Source organism: Rhagoletis zephyria, unplaced genomic scaffold (assembly GCF_001687245.7).
Source record: "Rhagoletis zephyria isolate East Lansing unplaced genomic scaffold, Rhagoletis_zephyria_1.1 Rzeph_scaffold_01395, whole genome shotgun sequence".
Taxonomy (NCBI): Eukaryota; Metazoa; Arthropoda; class Insecta; order Diptera; family Tephritidae; genus Rhagoletis; species Rhagoletis zephyria.
Genome location: NW_016158479.1, coordinates 33,438 through 43,692, shown reverse-complemented (window position 1 = coordinate 43,692; position 10,255 = coordinate 33,438).

Below are 10,255 nucleotides of genomic sequence, written 5' to 3'. Positions count from 1 at the left end.
AATCGTATTTTCTTTGGTCTTGCTTTCCACTCTTGGTTTTGTAGATATGACAACACAGTCCTGCTGCCATTTGCACATATTCTGCATGTACTCTCATAAAATTAAACATCAATCAATTTTTGATAAAAAAGCTGTAATATACTAAAATTATTTATTTGTTTGAACGTGCACACTCTAACTGCGCATATATTGAATGTAAATAACCTGTAAATTTAGTGGAAAGTGCATTATATATTGTAAAATAGTGCCATACAAGTTGGTTAAAATTACAAACTTTAATAACAAATTCCTTAAAAAGTATAAGGTTACGCGCCTTGAAACTTCATACAGGGAACTGTTAGACCCCCCTCTACCTCCCATATTTTCCTTAATGCTGTACTCCGGGGTTACCAATCGAAAGCCCACCCCACAAAAGACCACACCACAACGGCTACAGACCACAGAACACACACAACCGCACCACCACCCACACGCCGCCGCCAATAACTCCTGGTTCCTCCAACAATCTGCACGGTATGTCAGACCAGGATATTCCGTAAAGTGACATCAGTCAAGTGCAACACCTGCCTTGGCTGGTGCCACTTTAGGGCATGCTCAGGTCTGCGCACCACGCGAGATTGGACGAGGAACTTCGAGGGCCCTCGTTGCGCTGCTCGGTCGCAGACCTCAACTGCGACGCCTCCCGCCACCACCACGGGGCGGCAACCACCTTAGCAGCGCACACATCCAACTACGGCACGACCACACACATCCCTCACACCCCGCATCACCACACGTCTCCCGAACCACATGAAGCTCCTTCAATTTAACTGTAACGGGCTTCAGAGCAAGATCGAGGAGATAACCGTCTTCATGGGAAGGCATGGCATATTGATAGCTGCGGTCCAAGAGACGAAGTTGCACAGCAATTCAACACTGTTGAATAGTGCCGGGTACAACGTGCACCGTCGAGATCGCGAGCGGAATAATGGTGGTGGCTTAGCATTCATTACGCACCACACCGTGCAGTATCGTCTTATCGAAGCAGACATCGACCGCAGGGATACCACCCTAGAATGTCAGGGCATTGCTATCCGGTCAGGCGATGTTGAGCTCGAAATATTTAACGTTTATATACCCCCTGTCACCTGCTGCCCGGCATACCCTCAGAGGTGAAAACCGTATGGTAATAGGCGACTTTATCTTTGGCACTCAAGCCTGTCAAACGATCGTAGGGGAACTGACTTGGCTGAGCAGATAGACGATTCGACATTCTGCACAATGAACGACGACGCACCCACCAGGATTATGGGCAGCTGCTGCAGCTCGCCAGACATAACAATAGTCAGCGCTGGTCTGATAAACAGCATATCATGGCGACCTATGCTGACTTTGGCATCAGACCACCTGCCCATAGTCATCTCGATCGATAAACCAACCGACTTTGCTTCCGCGGAGCACCGAACATATATCAACTTTTCTAAAGCTGATTGGAAAGGCTTCGCGGAATTTACTGAAAACACCTTCGCTGCTCTCCTCACTCCAACCGACGTCCACCTTGGGGAACGTAAGTTCCGCAGTGCTGTATAACAGAATGTATAACAGACCCACGCCCAAATTTCCCTGCTGAAGCGGCTGTTCTAGCGTGACATCCTTCGTCAGGCCGATACCGGAGATCCCCGTATCAGGGATCTCAACGCGGAGATTCGGCAACTAGTAAACGTACATAAGCGGAAGAAGTGGGAAGAGCATCTGAAGACCTGCAGCTTCACCTCTGGTGTGAGTAAGCTTTGGTCAACCGTGAGGTCACTGTCCAATCCGACGAAGCACACGACATAGTCGAAATTTCCTTCGGCGACCATGCTTCGTCGGATCCGGAGCGATGCGCGAGCTATTTTAGCCGGCAGTTCATACTGCATCCTCCGGTGGACAAAGCCAAGCGTCGAGTGACCAGAAGGCTGCACAAACTGCCAACAACCTGTGCCCCCCTTGCTTTCACTTGCGGTGAAGTTCAGGTGGCCATCGGGAAGGCGAAAGCCTCCAAAGCCATGGGTACCGACGGAATATGCATGCTGATGCTGAAAAATTGGGGTCCTGCGGGGGTAGCGTACCTAACGGAGGTCCTCAATTTGTCCTTGGCCACTCTCATCATCCCAGACATCTGGAAGGTGGGGAAAGTGGTCCCACTGCTCAAACCGGGGAAACCTGCCAACATAGGAGATTCTTATCGGCCGATAACACTCCTCTCCCCGGTAGCGAAGACACTCGACGCCTTGCTGCTCCCGTATTTCACAAACCACTTGACCCCAGCGAAGCATCAGCATGGTTTCCGTAAAGTGCACAGTACAGCAACAGCACTTAACGCCATAAACACTCAGATAACTCGTGGCCTTAACCGTAAACGTCCCTGTGAGAGAACGATTCTAGTAGCGTTGGGCCTGTCAAAGGCTTTTGACACTGTCAGCCATTCCACGCTACTAGAAGATATAGAGGCTTCCTCTCTCCCACAGAGGCTCAAACGGTGGTCGGCAAATTATCTAAGTGGTCGACACTCGTCGGTAATGTTTAGAGACAAATCGAGCAAACTTAGAAAAATAAAACAGGGGGTTCCACAGGGTGGTGTCCTTTCCCCACTACTGTTTAACTTTTACATTTCAAAGCTCCCTCAACCACCAGATGAGGCGAAAATGCTCCCAATTAGGGAGCACAACACGATGCTCTGCAAGCAGTTTCTGGTTGGGAGCCACAGATGTGGCCACCCAAATAGACAGCTCCTTGCAGAGGAGCCCTCGCCGAGGCACGTCAGGAGGCATCTATATGAACTGACGGACGAAGTCCAGAGGTTCATTAAACGGCCTCTGGACCCGTCAGCTTACAGACAGGCCCTGAACGGCATTCACAGGGACGCAGTCTCGTGTTATGTAGACTCAAGACCTGGGAATGCCGTTCTAGGCACACAAACACCGGACATTGACGCGACGGAGCTTTATCTGCCTCGGGAGACCAGAACAACAATAGCCCAACTTCGCTCTGGCTACTGCAGCAGGCTAAACTCCTACCTGAGTAGGCTAAATGCGGATGTGCCGAACGAATGTCCGGCATGCGGAGAGACCCCTCACGACTCGAAACATCTCTTCGCATGCCAGGAAAACCCCTAACGGCGACGTCCCTGCGGACCGACCCCATAGAGGCTGCACGCTTCTTGGGGCTGCCGTTAGTGGAACTCGACGACAACGACTGTGATTTCAGCCGATCTGGGCGGGGTTTTTGTAGCCGCTACAACAACAACAACATAATTTCATGTATTAAAATAATTAAAAATTAATATGAATAAAAAAATTAGATCAGAAAAATGAATAAAATTAAGTGAAATTAATGTTTAATTTCTAACCTAACCTACATGTCTATGTATGTAACTGAATCGCCTAATAATAGGTTTACATATAAAAAGATTATCCTCATTTTCGAGCTTAAAGGCCTGTATGCAGCTCTCAAGAAAAGCAAAAACTCCATATAAAATGACGTACAAGAAATGGCAAAGAAATTTTCTTGAGTCAAATTTCCTTAAAGCAGTACGCAGTTCTTAAGAAATTTACTACGCTTTCTACTACGGTTTTTAAAGTTTTTTGTGAAAAAAGAGCACAAGGCAACCCAGGTTTGCAACAGAAATATATGCCCGTTCCATTATTTCTTGAGGAAAGAGTGAGGCAACAGGCTGTGAAGTATCAAAAATGTCAAAATTCCTTGACACACACGCGAAATAATTGCAATTTTTTCTTGACCGTTTCTTGAGAGCTGCATACAGGGCTTAACTCCTTAATCTGTAATTAGAAAAATAGATTAGCCTTGCAAAATTTAGATAATTATAAAATTATCTCAGATCAAACCGACAACTTTTTGGTATCCAACCTAGTTTTACCGATTATACTTGCGAAGAAGAGGAGGAATGTCAAATGTAAAAGTAAACAAAAATTGACGCTAGCAGGGAAAATGAGGTTTGTAAAGTTATTTTTAATAAAATATTAAGATAAAATTTATTTATATAGCATAATATGTGTAGCAGAAAAAAGTGGCCACGGTGGCACAGAGAAGAAACTTAACTTTTCCTCGAGTTGTGAGAATAATAAGCACAACTAATTTGACAGCTAACGAGCTTTGATTGCGATTATATTTATATGTAAAAGTACTTTTATGCTTTGCCGTACGCATATGTTTACACATCAAATTTCATGAGTACCTAGTACTCACGCCTTTTTTTTTGCAAAAAACAATTGCACTTTCCGCAACTATGTTTTGATGAATTTCACGCAAATGAATGGAATAAATGAACTCAATTTAACACGTATTTATTAGTTTTTATACATTTCGTGATGTTTTAAGTGTACACTTTCGCGAAGTTCTGTATTTAATAGCAATATTCCGATGGTGAAAATCCGCACAACAATCTTGTGTAGTTAATATAAATAAGATGGAGGAAAACTGGTGCTGCCACTCTATTAATACAATTTGTATTTCAACTTTAGAAACACCCAAATAATGCACAAGAAATATACTTTTGTGAAAAGGGGATTTCTGTTCCTTTTCTTCGCACGCAGAAGGAGAATTCTACCTAGTGAAGGTTATAATCCCTAAGTGCGGCCGAAGGCCGCCTACGCAGAAAGGTGTTCTCTGCAAAAGGTGTTCAGCCCCTTTTATTTGGCAACACAGAAAGAAGAATTCTACGTAGTGAGGGTTATAATCCCTAAGCGCGGCCGAAGGCCGCCTAGGCAAAAAGGTGTTCTCTGCAAAAGGTGTTCTGCCCCTTTTCTTTGGCAATACAGAAAGGAGAATTCTACGTTGTGAGGGTTATAATCCGTAAGCGCGGCCGAAGGCCGATTATGCAGAAAGGTGTTCAGACCCTTTTATTTGGCAACACAGAAAGAAGAACTTTACGNTTATGCAGAAAGGTGTTCTCCGCAAAAGGTGTTCAGACCCTTTTATTTGGCAACACAGAAAGAAGAACTTTACGTAGTGAGGGTTATAATCCCTAAGTGCGGCCGAAGGCCGCCTACGAAAAAGGTGTTATCTGCAAAAGGTGTTCTGCCGAAGGCCGCCTACGCAGAAAGGTGTTCTCTGCAAAAGGTGTTCAGCCGCTTTTCTTTGGCAACACAGGAAGGAGAATACGTAGTGAGGGTTATAATCCCTAAGCGCGGCCGAAGGCCGATTATGCAGAAAGGTGTTCAGACCCTTTTATTTGGCAACACAGAAAGAAGAACTTTACGTAGTGAGGGTTATAATCCCTAAGTGCGGCCGAAGGCCGCCTACGAAAAAGGTGTTATCTGCAAAAGGTGTTCTGCCGAAGGCCGCCTACGCAGAAAGGTGTTCTCTGCAAAAGGTGTTCAGCCGCTTTTCTTTGGCAACACAGGAAGGAGAATACGTAGTGAGGGTTATAATCCCTAAGCGCGGCCGAAGACCGCTTACGCAAAAAGGAGTTGGACGCACAAACACTTTTTTAATAGAGTGGCAACAGCAATTTACCTCCATTTTATTTTTAATAGAGTGGCAACACTAGTTTTCCTCCATCTTATTTATACTAACTTCACGGGATTGTTGTGCGGATTTTCAACATTGCAATATTCCAATTTAATACAGAATTTCGTAAAAATTTACACTTAAAACATCCCAAATGTATAAAAAACAAGGAATACGTGTTCAGTTGAGTTCATTTACTACACTTATTTGCGTCAAATTCATCAAGACATAGTGCGAAAAGTGCAAGCGTTTTTTACGAATAACTCTTTAATGAATTAAAAATGTGAATTTTCGGTCTCGGCCGCACTTAGGGATTATAACCCTCACTACGTAAAGTTCTTCTTTCTGTGTTGCCAAATAAAAGGGTCTAATAATTACGCCTTACAACGCGTCGATTGATACCCCTCTTGAATTTTTCCATCAATATTTTCCTGGTTCCGCTAAAGTGCACTTTTACCCAGCACTGTAGTTACTGACTCCACAGTCGGCCTATGCACACTGGCCTCAAATTTTTTCTTCTCTATCCACATAGCGCTAAAAAGGTTTTTTGCTAATTTTTTATATACAAATGGAATACACTGATTTTTATTAATTCTTTCTTTAAATTCGCCGACTTCGTCTCTATTTTGCGCCACAGCTAACAATAAGGTAAAATTTTCTTTGATGTATGTGTGCGTACAATCGGTAGTTTCTTTTCGATATGGTCAGACTTTTTTTGCAGGTATTGTGGCGAATACTGCGGCAACACAAAGCGAACAACGAGAAATAAGCAGAATGTTCGAGGAATGAATGTTCCACAAAGAGAAACGTCAAGTTGGATGAACACTGCGAACAGCGAGAGAAAGAGAATGAGCGATGAACTTCAGAACATTCTAGAGTTGCCATGAGTGCGAGCGCAGGTATATAAGAGCCACCACACAGCGGAGTCATTGAGTTACAAGTCAGCAAGCTACAAGTAAAGTGAGCAGAGAAGTGAGTTGCGAATAAGCAAGCTATAAGTTTAATTGTGTTAACAAGTTTAGTAAAGCGTTGTTATTGCTTTAACGAGTATTGTAAAGTGTTTTTACGGTATTAGCGATTATTGTAAATTGTTTGTTGTACAATAAAGTTAATTGTACTAGAATTTGGTCATCGTTAGCATTTATTTAACAATCCAGCGATACCAGCCGAAGAATATTTGGGAGTTCCAAGGTTCCGCGAACAAAGGTGGCGCCGTCAGTGGTACCGCTACTTTGGTTTTGCCGATTTTGACACTTGTGGTAACTTGTAAATAAACCTTTGTTTACAAATCAGCGAAAGAGAAATTTGAATTATAAGTGAAAAATCAGTTTAAATTGTGTTAATTTCCAATTTGTGAGTGATTTTTGAGTTGAAGACTGCGTAAAAACTAATACAATGAAGTGATGTGTGTGAAATTGCGACAGCCGTCAAGATGCAAGAAGCGTAGATGCTAGTGTAGCGCTGGGACGAATCGCTGCATTTTGTGTACATAGGGCACGGCAAAGCCGTTCCCGAAATGTTTCTCTATTATTATATTAACAGCATTTTCTCACAATGATTTTGTTTCTGCTCCACGCAGCCTCCATTAGCAAGTTAACTAATCAATAAGGTAACAGTCCGCAGAGATGCTGCTGCAGTTTTCTGCATCAGCAAATAGCAAATAGCAAAAATAGAGCCTTCGAGTGAAACAAGGAGCAGGAGGAGGCTTTCCAAGCTCTGAAGGAACGACTATGCACTGCACCTATGCTAGCGTATCCCGTTCCAGGTGCAATGTTTATTTTGGATACGGATGCTAGTGGTAATTGATGGGCAGGAGAAGGTAGTTGCCTACTATAGCCGGTCGATTGGAAAAACATAGAGGAACTACTGCGTAACTCGGAGAGAACTTCTAGCGTTGGTGGAGTGCGTCAAACATTTCCACAAGTACCTCTATGGGCAACGTTTCCGAGTTCGAACGGACCATGCAGCGTTGAAGTGGCTACTACAGTTTAAGAATCCAGAAGGACCACAAGCTCGGTGGATTGAGAGACTGCAAAGTTATGACTTCGCTATTGAGCACCGCGAGGGAAGTGTCCATGGAAATGCTGATGCCATGTCCCGTCGACCATGTGGCCTGGAATGAAAACACAGCTCAAAAGCTGAGGGCAAAGAAGGCATTATAGACGTCCGGCTAACGACAATAACACCAGCGGAAGAGTGGAAGGAAGAACAGCTACGAAAGTGTCATCAGGAAGATCCAGATCTGGAGATTTTGATGCATGGACTGGAGGTCAAGTAAGGAGCAAATGGCAACGGAAAGCCCAATCGCAAAGGCATACTGGGCACAATGGAAAAGCTTAAAGTTGATATCTGGCTGTTTGCACAGGGTATGGGAAAGTGAAGATGGCAGTGCTCCCGCAACCTAATAGTAGTTCCAAGGGTAAGAATTCCGGACGTTCTCAAGGAATTCCACAATGCTCCTAGTGGAGGGCACTTGGGAATCACGAAGACCCTGGAGAAGATCAAGCAGAGGTTCTATTGGGTTGGTTGCTAACTGCGCGGAGTGTATTGCAGCTAAAGGCCCGAAATCCAGAAGTCATGGCCAGATGAAGCAGTATAATTCAGGTGGACCATTCGAGCGGATTGCCATGGATGTAGCCGGTCCATTTCCTATGAGCGCACAGGGAAACAAATATGTCCTTGTNTTGGCTGCCATGTCACAGATGATGCAAGCACAGGATACACACATGTCAGAGATGTCATCACAGCTGTCATCTCAGATGCAAACACAGTTGTCAGATATTTCATCGCAGCTACAGGCACAGAAGACACACGTATCACAGTTGCTGGAAGTGCAGGATGCAAAGATTACACAGCTGCAGGAGAATTTAGCTAGAGATAACGAAGAAATCAAGAATGGACAGGATAAAGTCGAGGCTAAGGTAGAAGAGTTGGAAGGTCGCCTCCGAGATTTGCAGATGAATCGTCCAGCTACTTCAACGAGCGCTCCTAAGGTAAAAACTCCATCCTTTGATGGCACGATTTCTTTCCAGGTCTTTAAGCTCCAGTTCGAGAAGACTGCTACAGAAAATCATTGGAGCATGGAGGATAAATCCGCTGCACTTTTCGTTGCATTGGAAGGACCTGCAGCGAAAATCGTACAGACTATTCCCGACTGTGAAAGGAACAGTTACGATGCGTTGATGAGTGTCGTGGAGAGACGTTATGGTAGCGAGCACAGGAGACAGATTTACCAAGAATTCGCTTCAGAGATCGAGAGGTTGGCTCACTTAGCTATTGGAGACACATCTGGTGAACACCTCGAAAGGGTAAAGATCCAGAGGTTCATCAACGGAATGCGAGACATGTATACCAAGCGCGAGACGTATGCAAATCCAAAGCCAACAATTGCTGAAACGTGCTCAGACACGTGAAACGGCGGCGCTCCTAAGTAGACCAGCCTACAAAGCCCACCACGTGGAAGTGGAAACACCGGACGAGACAAATGAAATGCTGAAGAAGATTGTCCAACTGCTGGGCGAGGAAAAGCATGGCTCTGGCAAATGTTTTCAATGAGGAAACCCAGGCCACTTCGCCCGCGATTGCAGCGCAAGTTCCAGTGGGCTTAACAATTCAGCAGGACGCAAACGCAGGGCTGAAGGAGACGAATCTAACTACAATCAGTCATTAAACTAAAACGAGCCAGCAGAAAGGGGCGCGCGCTAGCTCCCGTAATTGAATGGCAGATAAGCGAGCAATGTTACTGTTGGTGGATATATAGACGGACATGAGCGAGTACTAACTGTGGATACGGGCGCATCACATTCCATCATTCGATCCGATTTGGTCACTACCGAGGTATGGCCATTACCTGGAGCAAGGTTGAGGACAGCAATTGGTGAGGACACCCCAGTTGTAGGAGAGGTAACATGCAAAGTCGCAATAGGGAATGTGACGGTGTTACACAAGTTCATAGTCGCGGGGATTGTGGATGAAGTCACCATTGGAATAGACTTCTTACTTGATCAAGGTATGCAGATCGACATGAAGAACAGGATTATGACGTATAACAACATGGAAGTGCCCCTGAGGTTTGGGTATGATGGCCCGTACAGCAGCAACCGAGTGATCCTAGAGGAAAGTGAACAGATTCCACCGAAGTCAGAAGCAGTTGTTTGGGCGAAGATTGATGGAGATTGTGGGACAAACAAGCTGTGGGTTGTTGAAGCAACACAGAATTCTACACCGCACGTACTTATTGGTAAAACCCTGGCTAAGACGCAAAGAGATGGACGCATCCCAGTTCGAGTACTCAATGAGTTCAAATCACCAATCAAACTCCGAAGAGGAACTGTACTGGGGCAATGTCGAGAGGTGGAGGCAATCTTCAACTGCGAAAAAATACCTGGCGAGAATTACATTGCTGAAGACATAAATGCTTCGACGGAAGGGTTGGAAGAAAAATACCAGCACAAGGCTAAGGAACTTCTTCGCAGATACTCCAACATATTCGACAAGGACGGCAACAAACCAGGCAGGACTAATGTTGTAACACATCGCATTAATACTGGGGATGCAAGGCCGATCCGTCAAGCTCCTCGGAGTGTTCCACTTGCCAAACATAAAGCTGTAAGCCAAATAATAAAATAAATGAGCGAGAGTGGTGTGATTGAACCATCAGCGAGTCCATGGAGTTCGCCGGTAGTACTTGTGAAGAAGAAGGATGGTCAAATGCGGTTCTGCGTAGACTACCGGAAACTAAACGATGTGACGAAAAAGGACAGCT